The sequence below is a fragment of the Carcharodon carcharias genome, chromosome 24, assembly GCF_017639515.1.
Source record: "Carcharodon carcharias isolate sCarCar2 chromosome 24, sCarCar2.pri, whole genome shotgun sequence".
Lineage (NCBI taxonomy): Eukaryota > Metazoa > Chordata > Chondrichthyes > Lamniformes > Lamnidae > Carcharodon > Carcharodon carcharias.
In genome coordinates, this window is record NC_054490.1 from 7,190,186 (window position 1) to 7,208,483 (window position 18,298).

The 18,298-nt window shown below is 55.0% G+C and overlaps 1 protein-coding gene across 1 annotated transcript in view; it reads left to right on the forward strand.

The window, feature by feature from the left end:
• Window positions 1-18,298, forward strand: part of LOC121269331 (smoothelin-like protein 2) — a 306,421-nt gene that overhangs the window by 117,630 nt on the left and 170,493 nt on the right. The window lies entirely within an intron of this gene.

Genomic DNA, 18,298 nt, shown 5'->3' on the forward strand with positions numbered 1-18,298 from the left:
GAGTGAATGTTACATAGAGTGACACTGGGAGAGAGAGAGAGGGAATGGGACAGAGAGTGACACTGGGAGAGAGAGAGGGAATGGGACAGAGAGTGACACTGTGAGAGAGAGAGGGAATGGGACAGAGTGACACTAGGAGAGAGAGAGGGAATGGGACAGAGAGTGACACTGGGAGAATGAGAGGGAATTGGACAGAGAGTGACACAGGGAGAGCGATGGAATGGGAAAGAGAGTGACACTGGGAGAGAGATGGAATGGGACAGAGAGTGACACTGGGAGAGTGATGGAATGGGACATAGAGTGACACTGGGAGAGAGAGAGGGAATGGGACAGAGTGACACTGGGAGAGAGAGGGAATGGGACAGAGAGAGATATTGGGAGAGAGAGAGGGAATGGGACAGTGAATGACACTGGGAGAGAGAGAGAGCGAATGGGACAGAGAGATACTGGGAGAGAGAGAGGGAATGGTACAGAGAGTGACACTGGGCGAGAGAAAGGGGATGGGACAGAGAGTGACACTGTGAGAGTGTGAGGGCTGGGACATAGAGTGACACTGGGAGAGAGAGAGGGGATGGTACAGAGAGTGACTCTGGGAGAGAGAGAGGGGATGGTACAGAGAGCGACACTGGGAGAGAGAGAGGGGATGGTACAGAGAGTGACTGGGAGAGAGAGAGTGGAAATGGGACAGAGAGTGACTCTGGGAGAGAGAGAGGGAATGGAACAGAGTGACACTAGGAGAGAGAGAGGGAATGGGACAGAGAGTGACACTGGGCGAGTGAGAGGGAATGGGACAGAGAGTGACACTGGGAGAGCAGGGGAATGGGACAGAGAGTGACAGTGGGAGAGAGAGGGAATGGGACAGGTAGTGACACTGGGAGAGTGAGAGGGAATGGGACAGAGATTGACAGTGGGAGGGAGAGAGGGAATGGGACAGAGAGTGACACTGGGAGAGTGAGAGGGAATGGGACAGAGAGTGACAGTGGGGGAGAGAGAGGGAATGGGACAGAGAATGACACTGGGAGAGTGAGAGGGAATATGACATAGAGTGACACTGGGAGAGAGAGAGGGAATGGGTCAGAGAATGACAGTGGCTGAGAGAGAGGGAATGGGACAGAGAGTGACACTGGGAGTGAAAGAGGGAATTGGCCAGAGAGTGACACTGGGAGAGAGAGTGAATGGGACAGAGAGTGACACTTCGAGAGTGAGACGGAATAGGACAGAGCGTGACAGTGGGAGAGAGAGAGGGAATGGGACTGGGAAAGACACTGGGAGAGTGAGAGGGAATGTTACATAGAGTGACACTGGGAGATAGAGAGGGAATGGGACAGAGTGACACTGGGAGAGAAAGAGGGAATAGGCCAGAGAGTGATACTGGGTGAGAGAGAGAGGGAAAGGGACATAGAGTGACACTGGGAGAGAGAGACGGAATGGGTCAGAGAGTGACAGTGGCTGAGAGAGAGGGAATGGGACAGAGAGTCAGACTGGGAGAGTGAGAAGGAATGGGACAGAGAGTGACACTGGGAGCGAGAGGGAATGGGACAGAGAGTGACACTGGGAGAGAGAGAGGGAATGGGACAGAGAGTGACAGTTGGAGAGAGAGAGGGAATGGGACAGAGAGTGACACTGGGAGAGTGAGAGGGAATGGGATAGAGAGTGACACTGGGAGAGAAAGAGGGAATGGGACAGAGAGTGACACTGGGAGAGAGAGAGAGGGAATGGGACAGAGAGTGACACTTGGAGAGTGAGACGGAAGAGGACAGAGCGTGACAGTGGGAGAGATAGAGGGAATGGGACAGAGAGTGACAGTGGGAGAGAGAGAGGGAATGGGACAGAGAATGACACTGGGAGAGTGAGAGGGAATGGGACAGAGAGTGACAGTGGGAGAGAGAGGGAATGGGACAGAGAGTCAGACTGGGAGAGTGAGAGGGAATGGGACAGAGAGTGACACTGGGAGAGTGAGAGGGAATGGGTCAGAGAGTGACACGGGGAGAGAGAGAGAGGGAATGGGACAGAGAGTGACACATGGAGAGTGAGAGGGAATGGTACATAGAGTGACACTGGGAGAGAGAGAGGGAATGGGACAGAGAGTGACAGTGGGAGAGAGAGGGAATGGGACAGAGAATGACACTGGGATACTGAGAGGGAATGGGACTTAGAGTGACACTGGGAGAGAGAGAGGGAATGGGTCAGAGAGTGACACTGGGAGAGAGAGGGAATTGGACAGAGAGTGACACTGGGAGAGAGAGAGGGAATGGGACAGGGAAAGACACTGGGAGAATGAGAGGGAATGTTACATAGACTGACACGGGGAGTGAGAGAGGGAATGGGACAGAGAGTGACAGTGGCTGAGAGAGAGGGAATGGGTCAGAGAGTGATACTGGGAGAGAGAGAGGGAATGGGACAGAGAGTGACTCTGGGAGAGAAGAGAGAGGGAATGGGACAGAGATTGACACTGGGAAAGAGATATGGAATGGGACAGAGAGTGACAGTGGGAGAGGGAGGGAATGGGACTGAGAGTGACACTGGGAGAGAAAGAGGGAATAGGCCAGAGAGTGACCCTGGGAGAGAGAGAGAGGGAATGGGACAGAAAGTGACAGTTGGAGTGTGAGAAGGAAGAGGACAGAGCGTGACAGTGGGAGAGAGAGAGGGAATGGGACAGAGAATGACCCTGGGAGAGTGAGAGAGAATGGGACATAGAGTGACACTGGGAGAGAGAGAGGGAATGGGTCAGAGAGTCAGACTGGGAGAGAGAGAGGGAATGGGACCGAGAGATACTGGGAGAGAGAGTGGGAATGGGACAGAGAGTGACACTGTGAGACAGAAAGACAATGGGAGAGAGGGAATGAAGGAGAGAGTAGTTAAGAGACAGAGAGAGAGTGGGAGAGGGGGAGCGATTGGGAAAGTAGGAGAGAGCGAGAGAGACAGTGGGAGTGACACTGGGAGAGAGGCAGAGAGACATTGTGAGAGAGAGGGGGAGCGAGGGTGACTGCGAGAGAAGGGGGCACAGAGAGAAACAGAGAGAGAGAAGGGGGGACAAAGAGAGACACTGGGAGAGAGAGGGGCAGAGTGACACTGGGAGCGAGAGAGGGGAAGTGAGAGAGACTGGGAGAGAGGGTGGACAGAGAGACATTGGGAGAGAGAGGGACAGGTAGAGAGAGAGAAACCCTGGGAGAGAGGGACAGAGAGAGAGACACGGGGAGAGAGAGGGGGACAGAGAGAGAGAGACACTGGGCGAGAGGGACAGAGAGACATTGGGAGAGAGAGGTACAGAGAGACACTGGGAGAGGTGGAATGAAGGAGAGAGTAGGAGAGAGAGAGACAGTGGGAGAGGGGGAACGATGGAGAGAGTAGGAGAGAGAGAGAGAGACAGTGGGAGTGGGGGAGCGATGGAGGGAGTAAGAGAGAGAGAAAGAGACAATGGGAGAGGGGGAACGATGGAGAGAGTAGGAGAGAGAGAGAGAGACGGTGGGAGAGGGGGAGCGCTGGAGAAAATAGGAGAGAGAGAGAGACAGTGGGAGAGGGGGAACGATGGAGAGAGTAGTAGAGAGAGTGAGTGACAGTGGGAGAGGGGGAATGATGGAGGGAGTAGGAGAGAGAGAGAGACAGTGGGAGAGGGGGAACGATGGAGAGAGTAGGAGAGAGAGAGAGACAGTTGGAGAGGGGGAACGATGGAGAGAGTAGGAGAGAGAGAGAGACAGTGGGAGAGGGGGTTTAATGGAGGGAGTAGAAGAGAGAGGAAGACAGTGGCAGAGGGGGAACGATGGAGAGAGTAGGAGAGAGAGAGAGAGACAGTGGCAGAGGGGGAACGATGGAGAGAGTTGCAGAGAGAGAGAGAGACAGTGGGAGAGAGGGAACGATGGAGAGAGTAGGAGAGAGTGAGAGAGACAGTGGGAGAGGGGGAACGATGGAGAGAGTAGCAGAGAGAGAGAGACAGGGAGGAGGGGGAACGATGGAGAGAGTAGTAGAGAGAGAGAGAGACAAAGGGAGAGGGGGAACGATGGAGAGAGTAGGAGAGAGAGAGAGAGACAATGGGAGAGGGGGAACGATGGAGGGAGTAGTAGGGAGAGAAAGAGACAATGGGAGAGGGGGAACGATGGAGAGAGTAGAAGAGAGAGAGAAATGGTGGGAGAGGGGAACGATGGAGAAAATAGGAGAGAGTGTGAATGACAGTGGGAGAGGGGGAACGATGGAGAGAGTAGGAGAGAGAGGTAGAGACAGTGGGAGAGGGGAACGATGGAGAGAGTAGGAGAGGGAGAGAGAGACGGAGGGAGAGAGGGAGCGATGGCGATAATAGGAGAGAGTGAGAGAGACAGTGGGAGAGGAGGAAGGATGGAGAGAGAGAGAGATACAGTGGGAGAAGGGTATGATGGAGAGAGTAGGAGAGAGAGCGAGAGATAGTGGAGAGGGGGAACGATGGAGAAAATAGGAGAGAGAGTGAGACAGTGGGAGAGCGGGAGCGACCGAGAGATTAGGAGAGGGAGAGAAATAGTGGGAGCGGAGGAGCGAAGGAGAGAGTAGGAGAGAGACCGAGAGATGGTGGGAGAGGGGGAACGATGGAGAGAGTAGGAGAGAGAGAGAGACAGTGGGAGAGAGGGAACGAAGTATAGAGTAGGAGAGAGAGAGAGACAGTGGGAGAGAGGGAACAAAGGAGAGAGTAGGCGAGAGAGAGAGAGACAGTCGGAGAGGGGGAAGGATGGAGAGATTAGGAGAGAGAGTTAGAGACAGTGGGAGAGGGGAACGAAGGAGAGAGTAGGAGAGAGAGAGAGACAGTGGGAGAGAGGAAACAAAGGAGAGAGTAGGCGAGAGAGAGAAAGACAATGGGAGAGAGGGAATGAAGGAGAGAGTAGGAAAGAGAGAGAGAGAGAGTAGGAGAGGGGCAGCGATGGGGAAAGTAGGAGAGAGCGAGAGAGACAGTGGGAGAGACACTGGGAGAGAGGCAGTGAGACACTGGGAGAGAGAGGGGGAGTGAGGGAGACTGCGAGAGAAGGGGGCACAGAGATACACAGAGAGAGAGAAGGGGGGACAAAGAGAGACACTGGGAGAGAGAGGGGCAGAGAGACACGGGGAGAGAGAGGGGGACAGAGAGAGAGAGACACTGGGAGAGAGCGACAGAGAGACATTGGGAGAGAGAGGTACAGAGAGACACTGGGAGAGGGGGAATGAAGGAGAGAGTAGGAGAGAGAGAGACAGTGGGAGAGGGGGAACGATGGAGAGAGTAGGAGAGAGAGAGAGAGATAGTGGGAGAGGGGCAACGATGGAGAGAGTAGGAGAGAGAGAGAGACAGTGGGAGAGAGGGAACGAAGGAGAGATTAGGAGAGAGAGAGACAGTGGGAGAGGGGGAGCGATGTAGTGAGTAGGAGAGAGAGAGAGAAAGTGGGAGAGGGGGTACGATGCAGAGAGGAGGAGAGAGAGAGAAAGTGGGAGAGGGGGAGCGATGGAGAGAGTAGGATAGAGAGAGAGAGACAGTGGGAGAGGGGGAACGATGGAGAGAGTGGGAGAGAGAGAGAGAGACGGTGGGAGAGTGGGAGTGATGGAGAAAATAGGAGAGAGCGAGAGAGGTCATTGGAGTAGGGGAACGATGGAGAAAGTACGAGAGAGCGAGAGAGACAGTCGGAGAGGGGGAAGGATGGAGAGAGAGAGAGATACATTGGGAGAGGGGGAATGATGCAGAGAGTAGGAGAGAGAGAGAGAGATAGTGGGAGAGGGGGAACGATGGAGAAAATAGCAGAGATCAAGAGAGACAGTGGGAGAGGGGTGGCGATGGAAAATGTTGGAGAGAGCGAGAGAGACAGTGGTAGAGGGGTAACGATGGAGAGAGTAGGAGAGAGCGAGAGAGACAGGGAGGAGGGGGAACGATGGAGAGAGTAGGAGAGAGAGAGAGAGACAATGGGAGAGGGGGAACGATGGAGAGAGTAGGAGAGAGAGAGAGAGACAATGGGAGGGGGGAACGATGGAGAGAGTAGAAGAGAGAGAGAGACAGTGGGAGTGGGGGAACGATGGAGAGAGTAGCAGAGAGAGAGAGACAGTGGGAGTGGGGGAACGATGGAGAGAGTAGCAGAGAGAGAGAGAGACAGTGGGAGAGGGGGGACGATGGAGAGAGCAGGAGAGAGCGAGAGAGACAGTGGGATATGGGGAACGATGGAGAGAGTAGGAGAGAGAGAGAGAGACAGTGGGAGAGAGGGAACGATGGAGAGAGTAGGAGAGAGCGAGAGAGACAGTGGGAGAGGGGGAACGATGGAGAGAGTAGGAGAGAGAGGTAGAGACAGTGGGAGAGGGGAACGATGGAGAGAGTAGGAGAGGGAGAGAGAGACGGAGGGAGAGAGGGAGCGATGGCGATAATAGGAGAGAGTGAGAGAGACAGTCGGAGAGGGGGAAGGATGGAGAGATTAGGAGAGAGAGTTAGAGACAGTGGGAGAGGGGAACGAAGGAGAGATTAGGAGAGAGAGAGAGACAGTGGGAGAGAGGGAACGAAGGAGAGAGTAGGCGAGAGAGAGAAAGACAATGGGAGAGAGGTAATGAAGGAGAGAATAGCAAAGAGAGAAAGAGAGAGAGTAGGAGAGGGGCAGCGATGGGGAAAGTAGGAGAGAGCGAGAGAGACAGTGGGAGAGACACTGGGAGAGAGGCAGAGAGACACTGGGAGAGAGAGGGGGAGCGAGGGAGACTGCGAAAGAAGGGGGCACAGAGAGACACAGAGAGAGAGAAGGGGGGACAAAGAGAGACACTGGGAGAGAGAGGGGCAGAGAGACACTGGGAGAGAGAGAGGGGAAGTGAGAGAGACTGGGAGAGAGGGTGGACAGAGAGACATTGGGAGAGAGAGGGGGAGCGAGGGAGACTTCGAGAGAAGGGGGCACAGAGAGAAACAGAGAGAGAAAGGGGCGACAAAGAGAGACACTGGGAGAGAGAGAGGGGAAGTGAGAGAGACTGGGAGAGAGGGTGGACAGATGGACACTGGGAGAGAGAGGGACAGATAGAGAGAGAGAAACCCTGGGAGAGGGGGACAGAGAGAGAGACACGGGGAGAGAGAGGGGGACAGAGAGAGCGAGACACTGGGAGAGAGGGACAGAGAGACATTGGGAGAGAGAGGTACAGAGAGACACTGGGAGAGGGGGAATGAAGGAGATAGTAGGAGAGAGAGAGACAGTGGGAGAGGGGAACGATGGAGAGAGTAGGAGAGAGAGAGAGAGAGAGATAGTGGGAGAGGGGCAACGATGGAGAGAGAAGGAGAGAGAGAGAGACAGTGGGAGAGAGGGAACGAAGGAGAGATTAGGAGAGAGAGAGAGACAGTGGGAGAGGGGGACGATGGAGAGAGGAGGAGAGAGAGAGAAAGTGGGAGAGGGGGAGCGATGTAGTGAGTAGGATAGAGAGAGAAAGTGGGAGAGGGGGACGATGGAGAGAGGAGGAGAGAGAGAGAAAGTGGGAGAGGGGGAGCGATGGAGAGAGTAGGATAGAGAGAGAGAGACAGTGGGAGAGGGGGAACGATGGATAGAGTGGGAGAGAGAGAGAGAGACGGTGGGAGAGTGGGAGCGATGGAGAGAGTAGGAGAGAGAGAGAGAGATAGTGGAGAGGGGGAACGATGGAGAAAGTAGGAGAGAGCGAGAGAGACAGTGGGAGAGGGGCACGATGGAGAGAGTAGGAGAGGGAGAGAGACAGGGGCGAGGAGGAACGATGGAGAGAGTAGGAGAGAGAGAGACAGTGGGAGAGGGGGACCGATGGAGAGAGTAGGAGAGAGAGAGAGAGAGACAGCGGGAGAGGGGGAACGATGGAGAGAGTAGGAGAGAGAGAGAGACAGTGGGAGAGGGGCATGATGGAGAGAGTAGGAGAGAGAGTGAGACAGGCGCGAGGGGGAACGAAGGAGAGAGTTGGAGAGAGAGAGACAGTGGGAGAGGGGGACCGATGGAGAGAGTAGGATAGAGAGAGAGAGACAGTGGGAGAGGGGGACCGATGGAGAGAGTAGGAGAGAGAGAGAGAGAGACAGTGGGAGAGGGGGAACGATGGAGAAAATAGGAGAGAGCGAGAGAGGTCATAGGAGTGGGGGAACGATGGAGAAAGTACGAGAGAGCGAGAGAGACAGTCGGAGAGGGGGAAGGATGGAGAGAGAGAGAGATACATTGGGAGAGGGGGAATGATGGAGAGAGTAGGAGAGAGAGAGAGAGATAGTGGGAGAGGGGGAACGATGGAGAAAATAGGAGAGAGCAAGAGAGACAGTGGGAGAGGGGTGGCGATGGAGAAAGTAGGAGAGAGCGAGAGAGACAGTGGTAGAGGGGGAACGATGGAGAGAGTAGCAGAGAGAGAGAGAGACAGTGGGAGAGGGGGGACGATGGAGAGAGTAGGAGAGAGCGAGAGAGACAGTGGGATATGGGGAACGTTGGAGAGAGTAGCAGAGAGAGAGAGACAGGGAGGAGGGGGAACGATGGAGAGAGTAGGAGAGAGAGAGAGAGACAGTGGGAGATGGGGAACGATGGAGAGAGTAGGAGAGAGAGAGCGAGACAATGGGAGAGGGGGAATGATGGAGAGAGTAGGAGAGAGAGAGAGAGACGGTGGGAGATGGGGAACGATGGAGAGAGTAGGAGAGAGAGAGAGAGACAGTGGGAGATGGGGAACGATGGAGAGAGTAGGAGAGAGAGAGAGAGACAATGGGAGAGGGCGAACGATGGAGAGAGTAGGAGAGAGAGCGAGACAGTGGGAGAGAGGGAACGAAGGAGAGATTAAGAGAGAGAGAGAGACAGTGGGAGAGGGGGAGCGATGTAGTGAGTAGGAGAGAGCGAGAAAGTGGGAGAGGGGGTACGATGGAGAGAGGAGGAGAGAGAGAGAAAGTGTGAGAGGGGGAGCGATGGAGAGAGTAGGATAGAGAGAGAGAGACAGTGGGAGAGGGGGAACGATGGAGAGAGTGGGAGAGAGAGAGACAGACGGTGGGAGAGTGGGAGCGATGGAGAAAATAGGAGAGAGCGAGAGAGGTCATAGGAGTGGGGGAACGATGGAGAAAGTACGAGAGAGCGAGAGAGACAGTCGGAGAGGGGGAAGGATGGAGAGAGAGAGAGATACATTGGGAGAGGGGGAATGATGGAGAGAGTAGGAGAGAGAGAGAGAGATAGTGGGAGAGGGGGAACGATGAAGAAAATAGCAGAGAGCAAGAGCGACAGTGGGAGAGGGGTGGCGATGGAAAATGTTGGAGAGAGCGAGAGAGACAGTGGTAGAGGGGGAACGATGGAGAGAGTAGCAGAGAGAGAGAGAGAGACAGTGGGAGAGGGGGAACGATGGAGAGAGTAGAAGAGAGAGAGAGACGGTGGGAGAGGGAAGCGATGGAGAAAATAGGAGAGAGAGTGAGTGACAGTGGGAGAGCGGGATTGATGGAGAGAGTAGGAGAGAGAGAGATAGTGGAGAGGGGGAATGATGCAGAGAGTAGGAGAGAGAGAGAGAGATAGTGGGAGAGGGGGAACGATGGAGAAAATAGGAGAGAGCAAGAGAGACAGTGGGAGAGGGGTGGCGATGGAAAATGTTGGAGAGAGCGAGAGAGACAGTGGGATAGGGGGAACGTTGGAGAGAGTAGCAGAGAGAGAGAGACAGGGAGGAGGGGGAACGATGGAGAGAGTAGGAGAGAGAGAGAGAGACAATGGGAGAGGGGGAACGATGGAGAGAGTAGTAGGGAGAGAAAGAGACAATGGGAGAGGGGGAACGATGGAGAGAGTAGAAGAGAGAGAGAGAGACGGTGGGAGAGGGAAGCGATGGAGAAAATAGGAGAGAGAGTGAGTGACAGTGGGAGAGGGGGAAGGATGGAGAGAGAGAGAGAGATACAGTGGGAGAGGGGGATTGATGGAGAGAGTAGGAGAGAGAGAGAGAGATAGTGGAGAGGGGGAACGATGGAGAAAGTAGGAGAGAGCGAGTGAGACAGTGGGAGAGGGGCACGATGGAGAGAGTAGGAGAGAGAGAGAGACAGGGGCGAGGAGGAACGATGGAGAGATTAGGAGAGAGAGAGACAGTGGGAGAGGGGGACCGATGGAGAGAGTAGGAGAGAGAGAGAGAGACAGCGGGAGAGGGGGAACGATGGAGAGAGTAGGAGAGAGAGAGAGAGACAGTGGGAGAGGGGGAACGATGGAGAGAGTAGGAGAGAGAGGTAGAGACAGTGGGAGAGGGGAACGATGGAGAGAGTAGGAGAGGGAGAGAGAGACGGAGGGAGAGAGGGAGCGATGGCGATAATAGGAGAGAGTGAGAGAGACAGTCGGAGAGGGGGAAGGATGGAGAGATTAGGAGAGAGAGTTAGAGACAGTGGGAGAGGGGAACGAAGGAGAGATTAGGAGAGAGAGAGAGACAGTGGGAGAGAGGGAACGAAGGAGAGAGTAGGCGAGAGAGAGAAAGACAATGGGAGAGAGGTAATGAAGGAGAGAATAGCAAAGAGAGAAAGAGAGAGAGTAGGAGAGGGGCAGCGATGGGGAAAGTAGGAGAGAGCGAGAGAGACAGTGGGAGAGACACTGGGAGAGAGGCAGAGAGACACTGGGAGAGAGAGGGGGAGCGAGGGAGACTGCGAAAGAAGGGGGCACAGAGAGACACAGAGAGAGAGAAGGGGGGACAAAGAGAGACACTGGGAGAGAGAGGGGCAGAGAGACACTGGGAGAGAGAGAGGGGAAGTGAGAGAGACTGGGAGAGAGGGTGGACAGAGAGACATTGGGAGAGAGAGGGGGAGCGAGGGAGACTTCGAGAGAAGGGGGCACAGAGAGAAACAGAGAGAGAAAGGGGCGACAAAGAGAGACACTGGGAGAGAGAGAGGGGAAGTGAGAGAGACTGGGAGAGAGGGTGGACAGATGGACACTGGGAGAGAGAGGGACAGATAGAGAGAGAGAAACCCTGGGAGAGGGGGACAGAGAGAGAGACACGGGGAGAGAGAGGGGGACAGAGAGAGCGAGACACTGGGAGAGAGGGACAGAGAGACATTGGGAGAGAGAGGTACAGAGAGACACTGGGAGAGGGGGAATGAAGGAGATAGTAGGAGAGAGAGAGACAGTGGGAGAGGGGAACGATGGAGAGAGTAGGAGAGAGAGAGAGAGAGAGATAGTGGGAGAGGGGCAACGATGGAGAGAGAAGGAGAGAGAGAGAGACAGTGGGAGAGAGGGAACGAAGGAGAGATTAGGAGAGAGAGAGAGACAGTGGGAGAGGGGGACGATGGAGAGAGGAGGAGAGAGAGAGAAAGTGGGAGAGGGGGAGCGATGTAGTGAGTAGGATAGAGAGAGAAAGTGGGAGAGGGGGACGATGGAGAGAGGAGGAGAGAGAGAGAAAGTGGGAGAGGGGGAGCGATGGAGAGAGTAGGATAGAGAGAGAGAGACAGTGGGAGAGGGGGAACGATGGATAGAGTGGGAGAGAGAGAGAGAGACGGTGGGAGAGTGGGAGCGATGGAGAGAGTAGGAGAGAGAGAGAGAGATAGTGGAGAGGGGGAACGATGGAGAAAGTAGGAGAGAGCGAGAGAGACAGTGGGAGAGGGGCACGATGGAGAGAGTAGGAGAGGGAGAGAGACAGGGGCGAGGAGGAACGATGGAGAGAGTAGGAGAGAGAGAGACAGTGGGAGAGGGGGACCGATGGAGAGAGTAGGAGAGAGAGAGAGAGACAGCGGGAGAGGGGGAACGATGGAGAGAGTAGGAGAGAGAGAGAGACAGTGGGAGAGGGGCATGATGGAGAGAGTAGGAGAGAGAGTGAGACAGGCGCGAGGGGGAACGAAGGAGAGAGTTGGAGAGAGAGAGACAGTGGGAGAGGGGGACCGATGGAGAGAGTAGGAGAGAGAGAGAGACAGTGGGAGAGGGGGACCGATGGAGAGAGTAGGAGAGAGAGAGAGAGAGACAGTGGGAGAGGGGGAACGATGGAGAAAATAGGAGAGAGCGAGAGAGGTCATAGGAGTGGGGGAACGATGGAGAAAGTACGAGAGAGCGAGAGAGACAGTCGGAGAGGGGGAAGGATGGAGAGAGAGAGAGATACATTGGGAGAGGGGGAATGATGGAGAGAGTAGGAGAGAGAGAGAGAGATAGTGGGAGAGGGGGAACGATGGAGAAAATAGGAGAGAGCAAGAGAGACAGTGGGAGAGGGGTGGCGATGGAGAAAGTAGGAGAGAGCGAGAGAGACAGTGGTAGAGGGGGAACGATGGAGAGAGTAGCAGAGAGAGAGAGAGACAGTGGGAGAGGGGGGACGATGGAGAGAGTAGGAGAGAGAGAGAGAGACAGTGGGATATGGGGAACGTTGGAGAGAGTAGCAGAGAGAGAGAGACAGGGAGGAGGGGGAACGATGGAGAGAGTAGGAGAGAGAGAGAGAGACAGTGGGAGATGGGGAACGATGGAGAGAGTAGGAGAGAGAGAGAGAGACAATGGGAGAGGGGGAATGATGGAGAGAGTAGGAGAGAGAGAGAGAGACGGTGGGAGATGGGGAACGATGGAGAGAGTAGGAGAGAGAGAGAGAGACAGTGGGAGATGGGGAACGATGGAGAGAGTAGGAGAGAGAGAGAGAGACAATGGGAGAGGGCGAACGATGGAGAGAGTAGGAGAGAGAGCGAGACAGTGGGAGAGAGGGAACGAAGGAGAGATTAGGAGAGAGAGAGAGACAGTGGGAGAGGGGGAGCGATGTAGTGAGTAGGAGAGAGCGAGAAAGTGGGAGAGGGGGTACGATGGAGAGAGGAGGAGAGAGAGAGAAAGTGTGAGAGGGGGAGCGATGGAGAGAGTAGGATAGAGAGAGAGAGACAGTGGGAGAGGGGGAACGATGGAGAGAGTGGGAGAGAGAGAGACAGACGGTGGGAGAGTGGGAGCGATGGAGAAAATAGGAGAGAGCGAGAGAGGTCATAGGAGTGGGGGAACGATGGAGAAAGTACGAGAGAGCGAGAGAGACAGTCGGAGAGGGGGAAGGATGGAGAGAGAGAGAGATACATTGGGAGAGGGGGAATGATGGAGAGAGTAGGAGAGAGAGAGAGAGATAGTGGGAGAGGGGGAACGATGAAGAAAATAGCAGAGAGCAAGAGCGACAGTGGGAGAGGGGTGGCGATGGAAAATGTTGGAGAGAGCGAGAGAGACAGTGGTAGAGGGGGAACGATGGAGAGAGTAGCAGAGAGAGAGAGAGAGACAGTGGGAGAGGGGGAACGATGGAGAGAGTAGAAGAGAGAGAGAGACGGTGGGAGAGGGAAGCGATGGAGAAAATAGGAGAGAGAGTGAGTGACAGTGGGAGAGCGGGATTGATGGAGAGAGTAGGAGAGAGAGAGATAGTGGAGAGGGGGAATGATGCAGAGAGTAGGAGAGAGAGAGAGAGATAGTGGGAGAGGGGGAACGATGGAGAAAATAGGAGAGAGCAAGAGAGACAGTGGGAGAGGGGTGGCGATGGAAAATGTTGGAGAGAGCGAGAGAGACAGTGGGATAGGGGGAACGTTGGAGAGAGTAGCAGAGAGAGAGAGACAGGGAGGAGGGGGAACGATGGAGAGAGTAGGAGAGAGAGAGAGAGACAATGGGAGAGGGGGAACGATGGAGAGAGTAGTAGGGAGAGAAAGAGACAATGGGAGAGGGGGAACGATGGAGAGAGTAGAAGAGAGAGAGAGAGACGGTGGGAGAGGGAAGCGATGGAGAAAATAGGAGAGAGAGTGAGTGACAGTGGGAGAGGGGGAAGGATGGAGAGAGAGAGAGAGATACAGTGGGAGAGGGGGATTGATGGAGAGAGTAGGAGAGAGAGAGAGAGATAGTGGAGAGGGGGAACGATGGAGAAAGTAGGAGAGAGCGAGTGAGACAGTGGGAGAGGGGCACGATGGAGAGAGTAGGAGAGAGAGAGAGACAGGGGCGAGGAGGAACGATGGAGAGATTAGGAGAGAGAGAGACAGTGGGAGAGGGGGACCGATGGAGAGAGTAGGAGAGAGAGAGAGAGACAGTGGGAGAGGGGGAATGATGGAGAGATTAGGAGAGAGAGTTAGAGACAGTAGGAGAGGGGAACGAAGGAGAGAGTAGGAGAGAGAGAGAGACAGTGGGAGAGAGGGAACGAAGGAGAGAGTAGGCGAGAGAGAGAAAGACAATGGGAGAGAGGTAATGAAGGAGAGAGTAGGAAAGAGAGAGAGAGAGAGTAGGAGAAGGGCAACGATGGGGAAAGTAGGAGAGAGCGAGAGAGACAGTGGGAGAGACACTGGGAGAGAGGCAGAGAGACACTGGGAGAGAGAGGGGGAGCGAGGGAGACTGCGAGAGAAGGGGGCACAGAGAGAAACAGAGAGAGAGAAGGGGGGACAAAGAGAGACACTGGGAGAGAGGCAGAGAGACACTGGGAGAGAGAGGGGGAGCGAGGGAGACTGCGAGAGAAGGGGGCACAGAGAGAAACAGAGAGAGAAAAGGGGGGACAAAGAGAGACACTGGGAGAGAGAGAGGGGAAGTGAGAGAGACTGGGAGAGAGGGTGGACAGATAGACACTGGGAGAGAGAGGGACAGATAGAGAGAGAGAAACCCTGGGAGAGAGGGACAGAGAGAGAGACACGGGGAGAGAGAGGGGGACAGAGAGAGCGAGACACTGGGAGAGAGGGACAGAGAGACATTGGGAGAGAGAGGTACAGAGAGACACTGGGAGAGGGGGAATGAAGGAGAGAGTAGGAGAGAGAGAGACAGTGGGAGAGGGGGAACGATGGAGAGAGTAGGAGAGAGAGAGAGAGAGAGATAGTGGGAGAGGGGCAACGATGGAGAGAGTAGGGGAGAGAGAAAGAGACAATGGGAGAGGGGGAACGATGGAGAGAGTAGAAGAGAGAGAGAGAGACGGTGGGAGAGGGGAGCGATGGAGAAAATAGGAGAGAGAGAGAGACAGTGGGAGAGGGGGAGCGATGTAGTGAGTAGGAGAGAGAGAAAGTGACAGTGGGAGAGGGGGAACGATGGAGAGAGAGAGAAGGAGAGAGACAGTGGGAGAGGGGGAATGATGAAGAGAGTAGGAGAGAGAGAGGGAGACAGTGGGACGGGGGAACGATGGAGAGAGTAGGAGAGAGAGAGAGACAGGGTCAAGGGGTAACGATGGAGAGAGTAGGAGAGAGAGAGAGAAAGTGGGAGAGGGCGTACGATGTAGAGAGGAGGAGAGAGAGAGAAAGTGGGAGAGGGGGCGCGATGGAGAGTGTAGGATAGAGAGACAGAGACAGTGGGAGAGAGGGAATGATGGAGAGAGTAGGAGAGAGAGAGAGAGACAGTGGGAGAGGGGGACCAATGGAGAGAGTAGGAGAGAGAGAGAGAGACAGTGGGAGAGGGGGAACGATGGAGAGAGTAGGAGAGAGAGTTAGAGAGAGAGTAGGAGAGGGGGAGCGATGGGGAAAGTAGGAGAGAGCGAGAGAGACAGTGGGAGAGACACTGGGAGAGAGGCAGAGAGACACTGGGAGAGAGAGGGGGAGTGAGGGAGACTGCGAGAGAAGGGGGCACAGAGAGAAACAGAGAGAGAGAAGGGGGGACAAAGAGAGACACTGGGAGAGAGAGGGGCAGAGAGACACTGGGAGAGAGTGAGGGGAAGTGAGAGAGACTGGGAGAGAGGGTGGACAGAGAGACACTGGGAGAGAGAGGGACAGATAGAGAGAGAGAAACCCTGGGAGAGAGGGACAGAGAGAGAGACACGGGGAGAGAGAGGGGGACAGAGAGAGCGAGACACTGGGAGAGAGGGACAGAGAGACATTGGGAGAGAGAGGTACAGAGAGACACTGGGAGAGGGGGAATGAAGGAGAGAGTAGGAGAGAGAGAGACAGTGGGAGAGGGGGAACGATGGAGAGAGTAGGAGAGAGAGAGAGAGAGAGATAGTGGGAGAGGGGCAACGATGGAGAGAGTAGGGGAGAGAGAGAGAGACAGTGGGAGAGAGGGAACGAAGGAGAGAGTAGTAGGGAGAGAAAGAGACAATGGGAGAGGGGGAACGATGGAGAGAGTAGAAGAGAGAGAGAGAGACGGTGGGAGAGGGGAGCGATGGAGAAAATAAGAGAGAGAGAGAGACAGTGGGAGAGGGGGAGCGATGTAGTGAGTAGGAGAGAGAGAAAGTGACAGTGGGAGAGGGGGAACGATGGAGAGAGAGAGAAGGAGAGAGACAGTGGGAGAGGGGGAATGATGAAGAGAGTAGGAGAGAGAGAGGGAGACAGTGTGACGGGGGAACGATGGAGAGAGTAGGAGAGAGAGAGAGACAGGGTCAAGGGGGAACGATGGAGAGAGTAGGAGAGAGAGAGAGAAAGTGGGAGAGGGGGCGCGATGGAAAGAGTAGGATAGAGAGAGAGAGACAGTGGGAGAGAGGGAACGATGGAGAGAGTAGGAGAGAGAGAGAGAGACGGTGGGAGAGTGGGAGCTATGGAGAAAATTGGAGAGAGCGAGAGAGACAGTGGGAGAGGGGGAACGATGGAGAAAATAGGAGAGAGCGAGAGAGGTCATAGGAGTGGGGGAACGATGGAGAAAGTACGAGAGAGCGAGAGAGACAGTCGGAGAGGAGGAAGGATGGAGGGAGAGAGAGATACATTGGGAGAGGGGGAATGATGGAGAGAGTAGGAGAGAGAGAGAGAGATAGTGGGAGAGGGGGAACGATGGAGAAAGTAGGAGAGAGCGAGAGAGAGTGGTAGAGGGGGAACGATGGAGAGAGTAGGAGAGAGAGAGAGAGACAGTGGGAAAGGGGGGACGATGGAGAGAGTAGGAGAGAGAGAGAGTGACAGTGGGATAGGGGGAACGATGGAGAGAGTAGGAGAGAGAGAGAGAGACAATGGGAGAGGGGCAACAATGGAGAGAGTAGAAGAGAGAGAGAGAGACGGTGGGAGAGGGGAGCGATGGATAAAATAGGAGAGAGAGAGAGACAGTGGGAGAGGGGGAGCGATGGAGAGAGTAGGAGAGAGAGAGAGAGACAGTGGGAGAGGGGGAACGATGGAGAGAGTAGGAGAGAGAGAGAGACAGTGGGAGAGGGGCACCGATGGAGAGAGTAGGAGAGAGAGAGAGAGACAGTGGGAGAGGGGGAACGATGGAGAGAGTAGGAGAGAGAGATAGAGACTGGGGGAGAGGGGAACGATGGAGAGAGTAGGAGAGGGAGAGAGAGACGAAGGGAGAAAGGGAGCGATGGCGATAATAGGAGAGAGTGAGAGAGACAGTTGGAGAGGAGGAAGGATGGAGAGAGAGAGAGATACAGTGGGAGATGGGTATGATGGAGAGAGTAGGAGAGAGAGAGAGAGATAGTGGAGAGGGGGAACGATGGAGAAAATAGGAGAGAGCGAGAGAGACAGTGGGAGAGGGGGAGCAATGGAGAAAGTAGGAGAGAGCGAGAGAGACAGTGGGAGAGGGGGAACGATAGATAGAGTAGCAGAAAGAGAGAGAGAGACAGTGGGAGAGGGGAACGATGGAGAGAGTAGGAGAGAGCGGGAGAGACAGTGGGAGTGGAGGACAGATGGAGAAAGTAGGAGAGAGAGAGGGGGACAGTGGGGGAGGGGTAATGATGGAAAGAGTAGGGGAGAGAGAGAGAGACAGGGGGGAGGGCGAAGGATGGAGAGAGTAGGAGAGAGAGAGAGAGAGACAGTGGGAGAGGGGGAACGATGGAGAGAGTAGGAGAGAGAGAGAGACAGTGGGAGAGGGGAACAGTGGAGAGAGTAGGACAGAGCGAGAGAGACAGTGGGAGAGGAGGACTGATGGAGAAAGTAGGAGAGAGAGACGGAGACAGTGGGAGAGGGGGAACGATGGGGAGAGTAGGAGAGAGCGAGAGAGATCGTGGCAGTTGGGCAGCGATGGGGAGAGTAGGAGAGAGACAGAGATACGTTGGGAGAGGGGGAATGATGCAGAGGGTAGGAGAGAGAGAGAGAGACAGTGGGAGAGGGGGAGCAATGGAGAGAGTAAGAGAGAGAGAGACAGTGGGAGAGGCGGAGCGATGGAGAGAGTAGGAGAGAGAGAGAGAGACAGTTGGAGAGGGGGAACGATGGAGAGTGTAGGAGAGAGAGAATGAGACAGTGGGAGAGGGGGAATGATGGAGAGATTATGAGAGAGAGAGAGAGAGACGGTGGGAGAGAGGGAGCGATGGCGGGAGTAGGAGAGAGAGAGAGAGAGAGAACTTTGGGAGAGGGGGAATGATGGAGAGAGTAGGAGAGAGAGAGAGAGACAGTGGGAGAGGGAGAACGATGGAGAGAGTAAGAGAGAGAGAAAGAGACAATGGGAGAGGGGGAACGATGGAGAAAATAGGAGAGAGCAAGAGAGACAGTTGGAGAGGGGTGGCGATGGAGAAAGTAGGAGAGAGCGAGAGAGGCAGTGGGAGAGGGAGAACGATGGAGAGAGTAGGAGAGAGAGAGAGAGACAATGGGAGAGGGAGAACGATGGAGAGAGTAGGAGAGAGAGAAAGA